Genomic DNA, 15,730 nt, shown 5'->3' on the forward strand with positions numbered 1-15,730 from the left:
AACTTCCTCTGCACCCGTTCCAGTGCCTCCACATCCTTCCTATAGTATGGCGACCAAAACTGCACACAATATTCCAGATGTGGCCGCACCAGAGTCTTATACAACTGCAGCATGACCTTAGGACTCCGGAACTCAATTCCTCTACCAATAAAAGCCAGTACGCCATATGCCTTCTTCACTGCACTATTTACCTGGGTGGCAACTTTCAGAGATCTGTATACATGGACACCAAGATCCCTCTGCTCTTCCACACTACCAAGTATCCGACCATTAGCCCAGTACCCCATCTTTTTATTACTCTTACCAAAGTGAATCACCTCACACTTAGCTACATTGAACTCCATTTGCCACCTTTCTGCCCAGCTCTGCAGCTTCTCTATATCCCGCTGTAACCTGCCACATCCTTCCTCACTGTCTACAACTCCTCCGACTTTCGTATCGTCCGCAAACTTGCTCACCCATCCTTCTAACCCTTCCTCCAGGTCATTTATAAAAATGACAAACAGCAATGGTCCCAAAACAGATCCTTGCGGAACACCGCTAGTGACGGCACTCCAAGATGAACCTTTGCCATCAACTACTACCCTCTGTCTTCTTCCAGCCAGCCAATTCCTAATCCAAACCTCCAACTCACCCTCAATGCCATATCTCTGTATTTTCTGCAGTAGCCTACCATGGGGGACCTTATCAAACGCCTTACTAAAATCTATATATACCACATCTACCGCTTTCCCCTCATCTACCTCCTTAGTCACCTTCTCAAAGAATTCAATAAGGTTTGTGAGGCACGACCTGCCCTTCACAAAACCATGCTGACTATCCTTGATCACATTATTCTTATCCAGATGTGCATAAATCCTATCCCTTACAATTCTCTCTAAGACTTTGCCCACAACAGAAGTGAGACTCACTGGCCTATAGTTACTAGGATTATCCCTACTCCCCTTCTTGAACAAGGGAACCACGTTTGCTAGCCTCCAGTCCTCTGACACTACTCCTGTAGACAAAGAGGACACAAAAATCAAGGCCACTGGCTCTGCAATCTCCTCCCTTGCTTCCCAGAGAATCCTAGGATAAATGCCATCAGGCCCAGGGGACTTATCTATTTTCACCCTTGCCAGAATTTCCAACACCTCTTCTCTACATATCTCAAAGCCATCCATTCTACTTATTCGTGCCTCAGTATTCATGTTTGCATGAATGTTGCATGAACAGCCCAATTTCTGGTATTGAGACTGGCTCTAATTAATGGGAGGTACATCAGGTTCCAAGCGATCAAATGTGATAGGGGACTGTCCAGTCAGAGGCACAGACAGATGTTTCTGCAGCTGGCGGTGAAAAATCAGAATGGCGTGTTGCCTCCCTGGTGCCAGGATCAAGAATATCTTGGAGGGGGTGCAGAATGTTCTCAATGGGAGACAGCCAACAGGAGGTTGTTGTGACATTGGAATGAATGACAGAAGAAGGGAAAAGGATGAGATTCTGAAGGGAAATTATAGAAAGTTAGGCAGAAAATTCAAAAAGGTGGTCCTCCAGGGTAGTAATGTCTGGATTACGCCCAGTGCCACAAGCGAATGAGGATAGGAATAGGAGACCAGAGCAAATGAATGTGTGGCTGAGGAGCTGGTGCAGGGGAGAAGATTCACATTTTTGGGTCAGTGGAATCTCTTCTAGGTAGAAGTGACCTGTACTAGCAGGACAGATTGCACCCAAATTGGAAAGGGACTAATATACTTGGACGGAGATTTGCTCGAGTTGCCTGGGAGAATTTAAACTGGGAAGGTGGGGTGGTGGGACCCAGGGAGATAGTTAAGAAAGAGATTAGTCTGAGACTGGTGCAGTTGGGAAAAGGAGCAAGTCCAACAGCCAGGGCAGGCAAGAATAAAGAAAGAAAATGAGGTAGGATTGCTAAATTAAAGTGCATTTATTTCAATGTAAAGAGGCCTAACAGAGAAGGCAGATGAACTTGGCACGGTTAGGAACATGGGCTGAGATATCATAGCAATTACACGGGTGTGGTTCAGGGATGGTCAGATTGGCAGCTAAATGTTCTGGGACACAAATGCTATGGGGAGGAAAGGGAGAGTGGCATTTTTGATAAGGGATGACGTTATAGCTATACTTAGGGAAGATACTCCTGGGAATATGTTCAGGGACATAATTTGGGTGGAACTGAGAAATCAGGAAGGGAAGATCACCTTATTGAGATTGTGTTGCAGACGCCCCAGTAGTCAGCAGGAAATTGAGAAACAAATTTGTAAGGAGATCTCAGTTAACTGTAAAAATAATAGGGTGGTTCGGATACAGGATTTTAGCTTTCCAAACAGACTAGGATTGCCATTGGGCTCAGCATATACATGGAGACGAATTTTTTAAGTGTGTGCAAGAAAACCTTCTGATTCAGTCTGTGGATGTACCTACAAGAGAAGGTGCAAAACTTGACTTACTCTTGGGAAATAAGGCAGGGCAGGTGACTGAGGTGTCAGTGCCGGAGCACTTTGGGGTCAGCAACCATAATTCTATTAGTTTTAAAATAATGATGGAAAAGGATAGACCAGATCTAAAAGTTGAAGTTCTAAATAGGAGAAAGGCCTATTTTGACGATATCAGGCAAGAACTTTAAAAAACTGATTGGGCACAGATATTTGCAGGTAAAGGGATGGCTGGAAAATGGGAAGCCTTCAGAAATGAGATAACGAGAATCCAGCGAAAGTATATTCCTGTTAGGGAGAAAGGAAAGGCTGGTAGGTATAGGGAATGCTGGATGACTAAAGAAATTGAGGGTTTAGTTTAAAAAAAAGGAAGTGTCAGGTACAGACAGGATAGATAAAGTGAATCCTTAGAAGACTATAAAAGTAAGAGTATACTTAAGAGAGAAATCAGGAGGGCAAAAAGGGGACAGAAGATAGGTTTGGCAAATAGAGTCAAGGAGAATCCAAAGGGTGTTTACAAATATATTAAGGACAAAAGGGTAACAAGGGAGAGAATAAGGCCCCTCAAAGATCAGCAAGGCGGCCTTTGTGTGGAGCAGCAGGAGATGGGGCAGATACTAAACGAGTATTTTACATCAGTAATTACTGTGGAAAAGGACATGGAAGATTTAGAATGTAGGGAAATAGATGGTGACATCTTGAAAAATGTCCATATTACAGAGGAGTAAGTGTTGGATTTCTTGAAATGCATAAAAGTGGATACATCCCCAGGACCTGATCAGGTGTACCTTAGAACACCTGGCAGTACAGTGGCACAGTGGTTAACACTGCTGCCTCACAACGCCAGAAACCCGGGTTCAATTCCCACCTCAGGTAACTGTCTGTGTGAAGTTTGCACATCCTCGCCGTGTCTGCGAGGGTTTCCTCCAGGTGCTCTGGTTTCCTCCCACGGTCCAAAACAATGTGCAGGTTAGGTGAAGTGGCCATGCTAAATTGCTCGTAGTGTTAGGTGAAGGGGTAAATGTAGGGGAATGGGTCTGGGTGGGTTGCGCTTCGGTGGGTCGGTGTGGACTTGTTGGGCCGAAGGGCCTGTTTCCACACTGGAAGTAATCTAATCAAAAAACTCTGTGAGAAGCTGGAGAAGTGATTGTGGGGCCTCTTACTGAGATATTTGTATCATCGATAGCCACAGGTGAGGTGCCAGAAGACTGGAGGTTGGCTAAGAAGGGCGGTAAAGACAAGCCAGGGAACTATAGACCAGTGAGCCTGATGTCAGTGGTGGGCAAGTTGTTGGAGGGAATCCTGAGGGACAGGATGTACATGCATTTGGAAAGGCAAGGACTGATTTGGGATAGTCAACATGGGTTTGTGCGTGGGAAATCATGTCTCACAAACTTGATTGAGTTTTTTAAAGAAGTAACAAAGAGGATTGATGAGGGCAGAGTGGTAGATGTGATCTACATGGACTTCAGTAAGGCTTTCGACAAGGCTCCCCATGAGAGACTGATTAACAAAGTTACATCTCACGGAATACAGGGAGAACTAGCCATTTGGATGCAGAACTGATACAAAGGAAGAAGACAGAGGGTGGTGATGGAGGGTTGTTTTTCAGACTGGAGGCTCGTGACTAGTGGAGTGCCACAATGTTTGGTGCTGGGTCCACTACTTTTCATCATTTATATAAATGATTTGGACGCGAGCATAAGAGGTACAGTTAGTAAGTTTGCTGATGATACCAAAATTGGAGGTGTAGTGGACAGCGAAGAAGGTTACCTCAGGTTACAACAGGATCTTGATCAGATGGGCCAATGGGCTGAGAAGTGGCAGATGGAGCTTAACTTATATAAGTGTGAAGTGCTGCATTTTGGGAAAGTAAATCTTAGCAGGACTGATACATCTAATGGTAAGGTCCTCGGGAGTGTTGCTGAACAGAGACCTTGGAGTGCAAATTCATAGCTCCTTGAAAGTGGAGTTGCAGGTAGATAGGATAATGAAGAAGGTGTTTGGCATGCTTTCCTTTATTGGTCAGATTATTGAGTACAGGGATTGGGAGGTCATGTTGCTGCTGTACAGGACATTGCTTAGGCCACTGTTAGAATACTGCATGCAATTCTGGTCTCCTTCCTATTGGAAGGATGTTGTGAAACCTGAAAGGATTCAGAAAAGATTTACAAGGATGTTGCCAGGGTTGGAGGATTTGAGCTATAGGGAGAGGCTGAACAGGCTGGGGCTGTTTTCCCTGGAGCGTCAGAGGCTGAGGGGTGACCTTATAGAAGTTTATAAAATCATGAGGGGCACATATAGGATAAACAGACAAAGTCTTTTCCCTGGGGGAGTCCAGATCTAGAGGGCATAGGTTTAAGGTGAGAGGGGAAAGATATAAAAGAGACCAAAGAGCCAAGTTTTTCACATGGAGGGTGATATGTGTTTGGAATGAGCTGCCAGAGGAAGTGGTGGAGGCTGGTACAGTTACAGCATTTAAAAGGCATCTGGATGGGTATATGACTAGGAAGGGCTTACAGTGATATGGGCTGGGTGCTGGGACTAGATTGGGTTGGGATATCTGGTCAGCATGGACGAGTTGGACCGAAGGGTCTGTTTCCATGCTGTACATCTCTATGACTGATGAAGGCAGCATGATGGACATGATCTATGTGGACTTCAGTAAGGCACTCAAGAAGGTTCCGCTTGGTCGACTGGTTTGCAAGATTCGATCACATAGAATAGAGGGAGAACTAACCATTTGACACAGAGCTGGCTCGAAGGCAGAAGACAGTGTGCTGGTGCAGGGTTGCATTTCAGACTGGAGGCCCGTGGCTAGTAGTGTCCAACAACAATTGGTGCTGGGTCTGCTGCTTTTCATCATTTACATAAATGATTTGATTGTAGGAGGTATAGTTAGTTTGCAGATGACAGCAAAACTGGAGGTGTCATGGAAAGCGAAGAAGGTTACCTCAGAGTACAATGGGATCTTGATCAGATGGGCCAATGGGTTGAGGAGTGTCAGATGAAGTTTATTTTAGAAAAATGTGAGGTGCTGCATTTTGGGAAAGCATATAACTTATACACTTAATAGTAAGGTCCTGGGGAGTACTGATGAACAAAGAGATCTTGGAGTGCAGTTTCACAGTTCCTTGAAAGTGGAGTCACAAGTAGATAGGAAGTGAAGCTTTCCTTTATTGGACAGAGCATTGAGTATAGGAGGTGGATGGTTATGTTGTGACTGTACAGGACATTGGTTAGGCCACTTTTGGAATATCACATGCAATTCTGGTCTCCTTGGTATACGAAAGATGTTATGAAACTTGAAAGGGTTCAGAAAAGAGTTACAAGGATGTTGCCAGGGTTGCAGGGTTTCAGCTGTAGGGAGAGGCTGAATAGGCTGGGACTGTCAGAGGAAGTGGTGGAGGTTGGTACAATTACAACATTTAAAAGGCATCTGAACGGGCAAATGAATAGAAAAGATTTCGAGTGATAAGGGCCGATTGCTGGCAAATGGGACTAGATTAATTTAGGATATCTGGTCGGCGTGGAGGAGTTGGACTGAAGGGTCTGCTTCCATGCTGTACGATGACTTCCTCTGGCAGCTCACTCCAGAAACGCACCACCCTTTGTATGAAAATATTGCCCCTTAGATCCCCTTTAAATATTTCCCCCCTTAAACCTGTGCCCTCTAGTTCAGTACTCCCAACCTCAGGGAAAAGACCTTGCCTATTTACTCTATCCATGCACCTCTTGATTTTATAAACATCTATTAGGTCACCCCTCAGCCTCTGACACTCCAGGAAAAACAGCCCTAGCCTATTCAACCTCTCCAGATGACTCAAACACTCCAACCATGGAAACATCCTTGTAAATCTTTTCCAAACCCTTCCAGTTTCACACCATCCTTCCGACAGGAGGGAAACCGGAACTGCACACAGTACTGCAAAAGTGACCTAACCAATGTCTTGTACAGCTGCAACATGACCTCCCAAATCTGACACTCAATGCACTGGCCCATAAGGGCAAGCTGACCAAATGCCTCCTTCACCATCCTATCCACCCACAACTCCCCTTTCAAAAAAAACGATGAACTTGCATTGCAAGGTCGCCTTGTCTAGCAACAATCCCAGGACCTTACTATTAAATGTATAAATCCTGCCCTGATTTATCTTTCCAAAAATGTAGCACCTCACATTTATCTAAATTAATTTCCATCTGCCACCCCTCAGCCAATCACATCAAGATCCTGTTGTACTCTCAGGTAACCTTCTTCGTTATCCACTACACCTTCAATTTTGGTGTCAGCTGCAAACTTACTAACTATACCTCCTATGTTCACATACAAACCATTTAATATATGATGGAAAGCAGCAATCCTTATGGCAGGAGGTCACAGGCCTCCTGTCTGAAAAAACAACCCTCCGCCACTACTCTGTCTTCTACCTTTGAGCCAATTCTGTATCCAAATAGCTTGTTCTCCCTGCATTCCGTGAGACCTAACCTTGCTCACCAGTCTGCCATGCTGAACCTTGTTGAACGCCTTGGCCATATCAATCACGTCCATCCCTCTGCCTTCAATCCTGTTCGCTACTTCTTCAAAAGACTCAATCAAGTTAGTGAGACATGATTTCTTACACACAAAGTCATGTTGCCTTTCCAAATATATGTAAATCCTGTTCCTCAGGATTCCCTCCAACAACTTGCCCGCCACCAATATCAGGTTCACCAGTCTGTAGTTCCCTGGCTTTTCCTTACCACCTTTCTTAAAGAGGAGCACTTCATTAGCCCACCACCAGTCTTCTGGCACCTCACTTGTGGCGATCTATGGTCCAAGCATTTCTGCAATGGACCCAGCAATCACTTCCCTAGCTTCCCACAGAGTTTTAGGGTACATCTGACCAGGTCCTGCGGATTTATCCACCTTTACACATTTTAAGACATCCAGCACCACCTTCTCTTTAATATGGACATTTCTCAAAATGTCACCATCTATTTCCCAACATTCTACATCTTCCATGTCCTTCTTCACAGGAAATACTGATGCAAAATGCTCATTTAGGATCTCCTCTATCTTCTGTGACTCCATACATAGGCTGCCTTGCTGTTCTTTGAGGGGCCATATTCTCTCCTTAGGTAATCTTTTAGAATCCCTACATAGAATCGCTGCTGTGTGGAAACAGGTATTTGGCCCAACAAGTCCACACCGACCATCTGAAGAATATCCCACCCAGACCTATTCCCCTATCCCATTAATCTACATTTGCCTGACCAATGCACCCTTGGACATTATGGGCAATAATAGCATGGCCAATTCATCTAACCTGCACAATTTTGGACTGTGGGAGGAAATCGGAGCACCCAGACAAAACCCATGCAGACACACGGAGAATATGCAAACTCCACACAGTCGCCCAAGACCGCAATCGAACCCAGGTCCCTGGCGCTGTGAGGTGGCAGTACTAACCACTGAGCCACTGTGATGTCTTTTTGTCCTTAATGTACTCATAAAATCCATTTGCATTCTCCTTAACTCTACTTGCCATAGCTATTTCATGTCCCCTTTCTGTCCTCCTCATTTCCCTCTTAAGTTTAGTTTTACTGTCTTGATAATCTTCTGAGGAATCACTCGATCACTGCTGTCTAACCTGACATCTGCTTCCTTCTTTCTTCTTGACCAAAACCTCAATTTCTCTATTCCAGCATTCCCTACACTTACAGCACTTGGCAGCTTTTGCCTGAAATTGCCCCCTTTAAATGTGAACATTAAGAAATATGCAACTCTCTTAGTCAGACAAATAACTGTGTCAAGCTGTGGGAGTAAAGGATGTTCTTTGAGACAACGGAAGACTTAGGCCAAGCTTTCCGGAGTCTGCACTCTCCCTGGATTCACTTCCCTACCCTTCAATTCTTACAAGTCAACAATTTCAAGCTGAAAGAGAAAAAACAGCGTTATGCTCACCAAAGATTGACAGAGTTGTTCAGTCTGGGCGAAGTTCAACCTTCATTCAAACTTTTCTGGGCGCGAATGACCAACTTCACTGTCCAACTTCCGCATCCGGGCAATGGGGAGCGCCGATTGGCTGGAGGACTAACTTGCTTCTGGTCCTCCAGGGCTTCTCATTGGTCAATGGCGAAACTCTTCAACTGAGGGCGCGCATTGCTTCGCTGCACGTGGGCATGCCGGGCCGCCCGGCTCAGTGGCCGACAGAGCGGCTTCATTGGCGCTGTGCATTATGGTCCTCCTCGCCACCATTGTGCCGTGCGAACCCAGACTGTCAGACAAGCATGAAAATTCGATATGCGGTGTGTAGTTACTTCAATGTGGCTGTAAGGAGTAGTCATATGATTTGATTGTGAAGGCCCCCGTTCTTCCCAAAAGATTTTGTTAATTTCAGGATGCCTGGCTGGCATATTCAAGAGGGCAAACCGTGACTGTGAAACAGAACAGGAGAGTCAGCAGTCATTTGTGAAGAGAATGCGAGGGGTATTCAAACAGACTGATGTAGGAGATAGTCAGTGAAAGGGTAAGACATTGTCCAAAGCTGTATATAGTCGAGAGTGTGTTGGTTGTCAGGAAGAATCATGAAAGAGCCTTGAACTTAAATGGGGAGACGTTGCAGGATTCTGAAGTACAGCGGGATATTAGATTAGATTCCCCACAGTGTGGAAACAGGCCCTTCAGCCCAACCAGTCCACACCGACCTTCCAAAGAGTAACCAACCCAGATCTATTTCCCTCTGACTAATACACCTAACACGATGGGTTAATTTAGCATGGCTAATTCATCTGACCTGTACACCTTTAGACTGCAGTAGGAAAGTGGAGCACCCAGAGGAAACCCACGCAGGCACGGGGAGAATGTGCAAACTCCACACAGATAGTCGCCTGAACCTGGGAAGCTGGTGCCGTGAGGCAGCAGTGCTAACCACCGAGCCACCGTGCCGCCCCGATTAATCATATTGAGATAGTCTGCAGGGGCAGCGAGTGATTAGGAAGGCAAAGAAATTTTGTTTCAATCATTCACGGGACGTGAACATCACTAGCTGTTCCCTGTTCCTATCAGCCCTTGAAAAAGTGGTATTGAGCTGCTTTGAACTGCTGGACTCCATACAAATGACAAAATTCCATAAGACATAGGAGCAGAAATTAGGCCACTCAGCCCATTGAGTCTGCTCTGCCATTCAGTCAGGGCTGACAAGTTTCTCAAAGCCATTCTGCTTTCTTTCCATAACCCTTAATCCTCAAAAACGTATGTATCTCAGTCTTAAACTTACTCAATGATCTGGCCTCCATAGCCTTCTATGGCAATGAATTCCATAGATTCACCATCCTCTGGCTGAAGAAATTTCTCCTTACGTCTGTTCTAAAAGGTCTTCCCTTTACTCGAAAGCTATGCCTTCAGGTTGCAGTATGTTCTACCAATAGAAACACCTTCCCAACATCTGCTCTGTCCAGGCCATTCAGTATTCTGTATGTTCCTTCATCCTTCTAAACTTCAGTGAGTATAAACCCAGTGTCCTCAAATGTTCCCCATATGATAAGCTTTTCATTCCTGGCACCATTCTCGTTAGCCTCCTCTGAACACGTTCCAGGGCTAGTACATCCTTCGTGAGATAGCATAATGCGTAATGAGGTGTAAGTTAGAGACTGTACTAGAATTGTGCGTTTTGGGATGGTTTACATACAAAGTAACAAATATCCAGATGCAAAGTACAGACTAGAATCTAATCGAGGACTTCCGCATTTTTGTATAAAATCACAGATACTGAGGAGTGAATTAGAAACTGGAATCAAATCAAGGGTTTCAGTGTGAATCATGTGTAGAATAACAGATACTAAAAGGCTGGAATCCAATCTAGTGGTTTGGGATGTTTTGTACAACGAATAACTGATGCTCAGGAGTCATTTAGAGAGTGCACTCTAATTACAGGATTCGAATTGATTTATATACAAAGTAACAGATATACGGGCGTGAACTCTAGACAAGAATCTAATCGAAGGATCATTGTGGGGTTTATATATACCGTAACATACTCACCAGTGAGTTACAGTAACGTATTTGTAGCAGATTTCTGTTATTTGTAGCAGATTTCCAGCACACAGTGTATATTGCTTTTATTTCAGTAAATACATAGATCTAGGCCCTATATAGCATTTTCCCAATTTTTATTTTAAACTGGAGACAGGAAGTAGTTTTTGAGCAGGCAAATTAAGGCAGGGAGAAAAGTGGACGTGCAGGGAGAATTGCAGCTCCGTGTATAGGGTGGGGATATGGACTCAGAACTGATTACAAGACTCCTGTGTCCTCTGGGAATAATGACAACACACAAACCAACAGCTACACTTCACCAGCTGCTATCCAAGTCAAAAGACCCCATACCCACAACATGCAGGACGAATGTGATATACAAAGTACCATGCAGCAAGTGCGAGAAACATTACATAGGGCAAGTGGGCAGGAAACTTGCCACCACAATACACGAGCATCAGCTTGTAACAAAATGACATGACCAGTTCTCCCTCATGTCAATACTAACTGACAATGAAGGACACCAATTCAATTGGGACAACTTTCCAATACTGGGACTGGCAAAACAAAGACCATTTCAGGAATTCCTGGAGGGCTGGTATTCATTCACTGGTGCCATACACAAACATGTTGAAATTGATTCCTGAAGAAGGGCTTGTGCCCGAAACGTCGATTCTCCTGCTCCTTGGATGCTGCCTGACCTGCTGCGCTTTTCCAGCAACACATCTTTCAGCTCATGTTGAAATTGAGTATCTGCAGACCACTACAGTACAAAACCGGAAATAGAAACACCCACAATGAGAGAAGAATTATGTAAATTCTGGGCAGATCACGACAACAATAATTCATGAAGAGGCTGCACAGGACTGACGATGGTACCCAGTCGGTGGGCAAAAGTTTTGAAAACAAAAATGAACTGACCAATAACTCCAACCAAAACCGAGCTGCAGATCGTCACAAAAACCTTAAATGTGATAAGCAGCTCTGAAAGGTTAGATTGCACGGAATCCAGGGGGAACTGGCAACTTGAACACACAATTGGCTTGATGGTAAGAGGCAGAGGGTAATAGTGGAAGGATGCTTGTCGGACTGGAGGCCTATAACTAGTGGAGTGCCTTAGGGATTGGTGCTAGGCCCATTGCTGTTTGTTATCTATGTCAATGATTTGGATGAGAATGCACAAGGCATAATTAGTGAATTTGCAGATGACACTGAAATAGGAGGTATTGTGGACAGTGAGGAAGGTTATCAGAAATTGCAGCAGGATGGTGAATTAGGTAAGGAATTGGACTAAGAAATCAGAGTTGGCATTTAATATACATCTTGCATTTTGGAAAGTCAAATCAAGGTAGGAGTTTCATGGTGAATAGGAAGGCCTCAAGGAGTGTAATGGAACAAAGGTACATTGAAGTTCAGGTGCATGGTTCTTTGAAAGTGGTGTCACAGGTAGACAGAGCAATGAAGAAGGCTTTTGGCACATTGGCCTTCATCAGTCAGGGCATTGAGTATAGAAGTTGGAAAGTTATGTTGTAGTTGTATAGCATGTTGATGAGGCCACACTTGGAGTATCATGTTAGTTTTGGCCAGCTTGCTATGGTACCATTAAAAATCACACAATACCAGCTTCTTATTCACAATCTTATTCTCCACAATCACCTGATGAAGGAGCAGCACTCCAAAAGCTAGTGCTTCCAAATAAACCTGTTGGACTATAAACTGGTTTAGTGTGATTTTTAACCTAGTACACCCTCGTCCAACACCAGCATCTCCAAATCATTGGTATGAGAAGGATGTTATGAAACTGGAAAAAGTGCAGAAGAAACTGACAAAGATATAGCCATGACCCAAGGGTTTGAGTTATAGGAGAATTCAGACAAACCAGGACATTATCCTTTGGAGCACAGGAGATTGAGAGGGCAATCTTGTAGACGTGTTTAAGGTCATGAGAGGCATGGATAGGGTGAAAGCACTCAGTCATTTCCCAGGGTTGGGAATCAAGAACTAGGGGGCATCAGTTTTAAGTCCAGACAGGAAAGACTAAAAGGGAATCTGAGGGGCAACATTTCTATGCACATGGAATGAACTGCCAGCAGACGTGGTTGAGGTCGCTCCACTGACAACATTAAAAAGCCATATGGACAAATACATGGAAAGGAAACATTTAGAAGGACACGGGCCAAGTGTAGGGAAATTGGTTTAGCGGAGATGGGCATTTTGATCGGCATGGACCAGTTTCAGCCAAAGGGCCTGTCTCTGTTCTGTCCGACTCGGAGAGTTTTAGGAAGAATATAAAGGGTGATATTTGTCTAGACGTTTCTTCCACATACGGCAGTGGTTGCTGTACCAGTTGTTAATCTGAGATCGATAAGTTTCTGATTGGCAAAGGACATATTAGCCCACGCATGGAGTTACTAGGAGCAGTTTCAAGCACCTCTCCTGAGAAAATATATCAGCCGTGCCCTCACTGTTGCTGGGTTAGGGTCCTGGAGTTCCCTCCTTTAGGGCACTGTGGGTCACCCTTTAGCACAAGGACTGCGGTGGTTCAAGGTGGAGCAGTTCACCATCTCGAGGGGCAATTCATGATGACACAGCCGGCAAAACACAGGGCCCATGACTGACCAACCACTTCCAGCCTTGGAGGGGAGAGCAAGGGTTGAACTGAGAGTGTGGTGCTGGAAAAACACAGCAGGTCAGGCAGCACGGGAGGAACAGGGAAGTCGACGTTTCGGACAAAAGAACTACAAACCTTCAGCAGCTATCATGGAGTGGAGAAGTCAACGTTTCAGGCAGGGTTATACCCGAGACGTGGACTTCTCCACCTCCTGGTGCTGTCTGGCTTGTTGAGTTCTTCCAGCCTCCTCCTCGTCCACTTTGGATTCCACATCTGCAGGGTTTTTTTTTGTCTCTAATTATTCCGGGGAGCAGGAGAAAGGAATCACAAGGTGGGCGGGGGTATGGCTTGAATGCAGCCGATTGGACAAGGGGCGGGACGATATGCCGTGACAGCCATTTGGATCAGCGTGCTGACTGGACAGCGCTGGAAAGAGCGTGTGATTGACGGGTGGTCGGAACGTGTGATTGGTGAACGGCACAATCAAGGGTGGAGCAACGTCTGCACGTTGGTACCTTTACGAGGGGCGGAGTCATACCTGTTGATTGACGGTCGTGCCGGAGGAATGATTGGACAAGGCTAGTGCAGCCCGTGATCGACGTAAGGAACGGATCTGTGAATGGACAGCACCGACAGGGGCGGGAACCGAACTTCAGCCAGGCGACTGGACGACCGGCGTGTCATTTAAATGACGGGCCCACAGAAATTGCTTGAAAAGTTCAGTCGGTCTGACAGCATGTGGACAAGGTAAAAACAATGACTGCAGATGCTGAAAACCAAATACTGGTTAGTGGTGCTGGAAGAGCACAGCAGTTCAGGCAGCATCCAACGAGCAGCGAAATCGACGTTTCGGGCAAAAGCCCTTCATCAGGAATAAATGCAGTGAGCCTGAAGCATGGAGAGAGAAGCTAGAGGAGGGTGGGGGTGGGGAGAGAGTAGCATAGAGCACAATGGGTGAGTGGGGGAGGGGATGAAGGTGATAGGTCAGGGAGGAGAGGGTGGAGTGGATAGGTGGAAAAGAAGATAGGCAGGTAGGACAAGTCCGGCCTCAACTTCCGCCTCGGAACACTTCAACCCCAGGGCATCAATGTGGACTTCAACAGCTTCCTCATTTCCCCTTCCCCCACCTCATCCTAGTTTCAAACTTCCAGCTCAGTAACTGTCTCCTGGACTTGTCCGGACTTTTCCGACCGTACTCGATGCTACTTTCTCCCCACCCCCACCCTCCTCTAGCTTATCTCTCCACGCTTCAGGCTCACTGCCTTTATTCCTGATGAAGGGCTTTTGCCCGAAACGTCGATTTCGCTGCTCGTTGGATGCTGCCTGAACTGCTGTGCTCTTCCAGCACCACTAATCCAGTATTTGCTTTCCAGCATCTGCAGTTACCTGTGTGCAGTTGGCACCTTCTCCCTCTATTCCTGATGAAGGGCTTTTGCCCGAAACGTCGATTTTCCTGCTGCTCGGATGCTGCCTGGCCTACTGTGCTTTTCCAGCACCACTCGAATCTTGACTCTGGTTTCCAGCATCTGCAGTCCTTGTTTTTACCTGTATTCTGCCCCCACCCATGTCAGCCTGGGTTTCCTCCCACAGTCTAAAGATGTGTGAGGTTAGGGTGAAGTGGCCATGCTAAATTGCCCATAGTGTCCATGGAGGTGTAGGTTCGGTGCATTAGCCAGGGGTAAATGGAGGGGAATGGGTCTGGGTGGATTACTGGTCAGTGTGCACTTATTGGGCCCAATCCCCACACTGTGGGGGATTGAATGTAAAAAGAATGATTGGGCAAGGCTTGGAGGGTGGGAGTGAGTGACGCGTCTCCGCGATCGGCGATTGGATAGTCACCGCCCCTTTCCAGCACTGTCCAATCATCACGCTGACCCATGTGTCTATCAGCGTGGTCCTCCCGCCCCTCGTCCAATCGGCTGCACCTCAGCCCTTACTCCGCCCGCCCACCCACACCATTGCACCCCCCTCCACGGTGTCTGCCCTCATCTCTGTCCCAGGCTGGAATGATCCCTTCACTCTCGGGACGTGGACCTCGCTGGCTGTGCCAATATGCGTCGCCCATCCCCCAGTTGCCTCTCGGCAGAGATTGAGGTGATCGCGGGGCCGCAGCTGCACTCGAAGTGGAGCCGAGCGTCCGGTGTCATTTTGGAGGTAGAGCCGAACCCGAACTCCATCCTTTTACCTCCCCCCCCCCCACCTCCCGGATCCCTGAAGGCAGGGCCAGCCCAGGGTCGAGGAGGAGCGGGACAGCATCCGAGGAGCAGGAAAATCAAATCCTCGGATGCTGCCTGAACTGCTGTGCTTTTTTTCCGGGCACCACTCTAATCCAGAATCTGCAGTCATTGTTTTTTTTACCTTTATAGATGCAAAGAGGTCCTTCTGCAGCTGTACAGGGCCCTGGTGAGACCGCTGCTGGAATATTGTGTGCAGTTCTGGTCTCCAAATTTGAGGAAAGACATTCTGGCTATTGAGGGGGTGCAGCGTAGGTTCACGAGGTCAATTCCTGGAATGGCGGGACTACCTTACACTGAAAGATTGGAGCGACTGCTGGGCTTGTATACGCTTGAGTTTAGAAGACTGAGAGGGGATCTGATTCAGACGTATAAGATTATTAAAGGATTGGACACTCTGGAGGCAGGAAGCATGTTTCTGCTGATGGGTGAGTGCCGA

General features: G+C 46.3%; 1 long non-coding RNA gene across 1 annotated transcript in view; it reads right to left on the reverse strand.

The window, feature by feature from the left end:
- LOC140470499 (uncharacterized) overlaps positions 1 to 8,490 on the reverse strand; it is a 46,865-nt gene extending 38,375 nt beyond the window's left edge. Inside the window, exon 1 of the long non-coding RNA XR_011956497.1 lies at positions 8,377 to 8,490. This is a non-coding gene — a long non-coding RNA (uncharacterized lncRNA). The remainder of the gene's footprint in view (positions 1 to 8,376) is intronic.
- Positions 8,491 to 15,730: the final 7,240 nt, after the last annotated feature.

The sequence above is a fragment of the Chiloscyllium punctatum genome, chromosome 51 (genome assembly GCF_047496795.1).
Source record: "Chiloscyllium punctatum isolate Juve2018m chromosome 51, sChiPun1.3, whole genome shotgun sequence".
Lineage (NCBI taxonomy): Eukaryota > Metazoa > Chordata > Chondrichthyes > Orectolobiformes > Hemiscylliidae > Chiloscyllium > Chiloscyllium punctatum.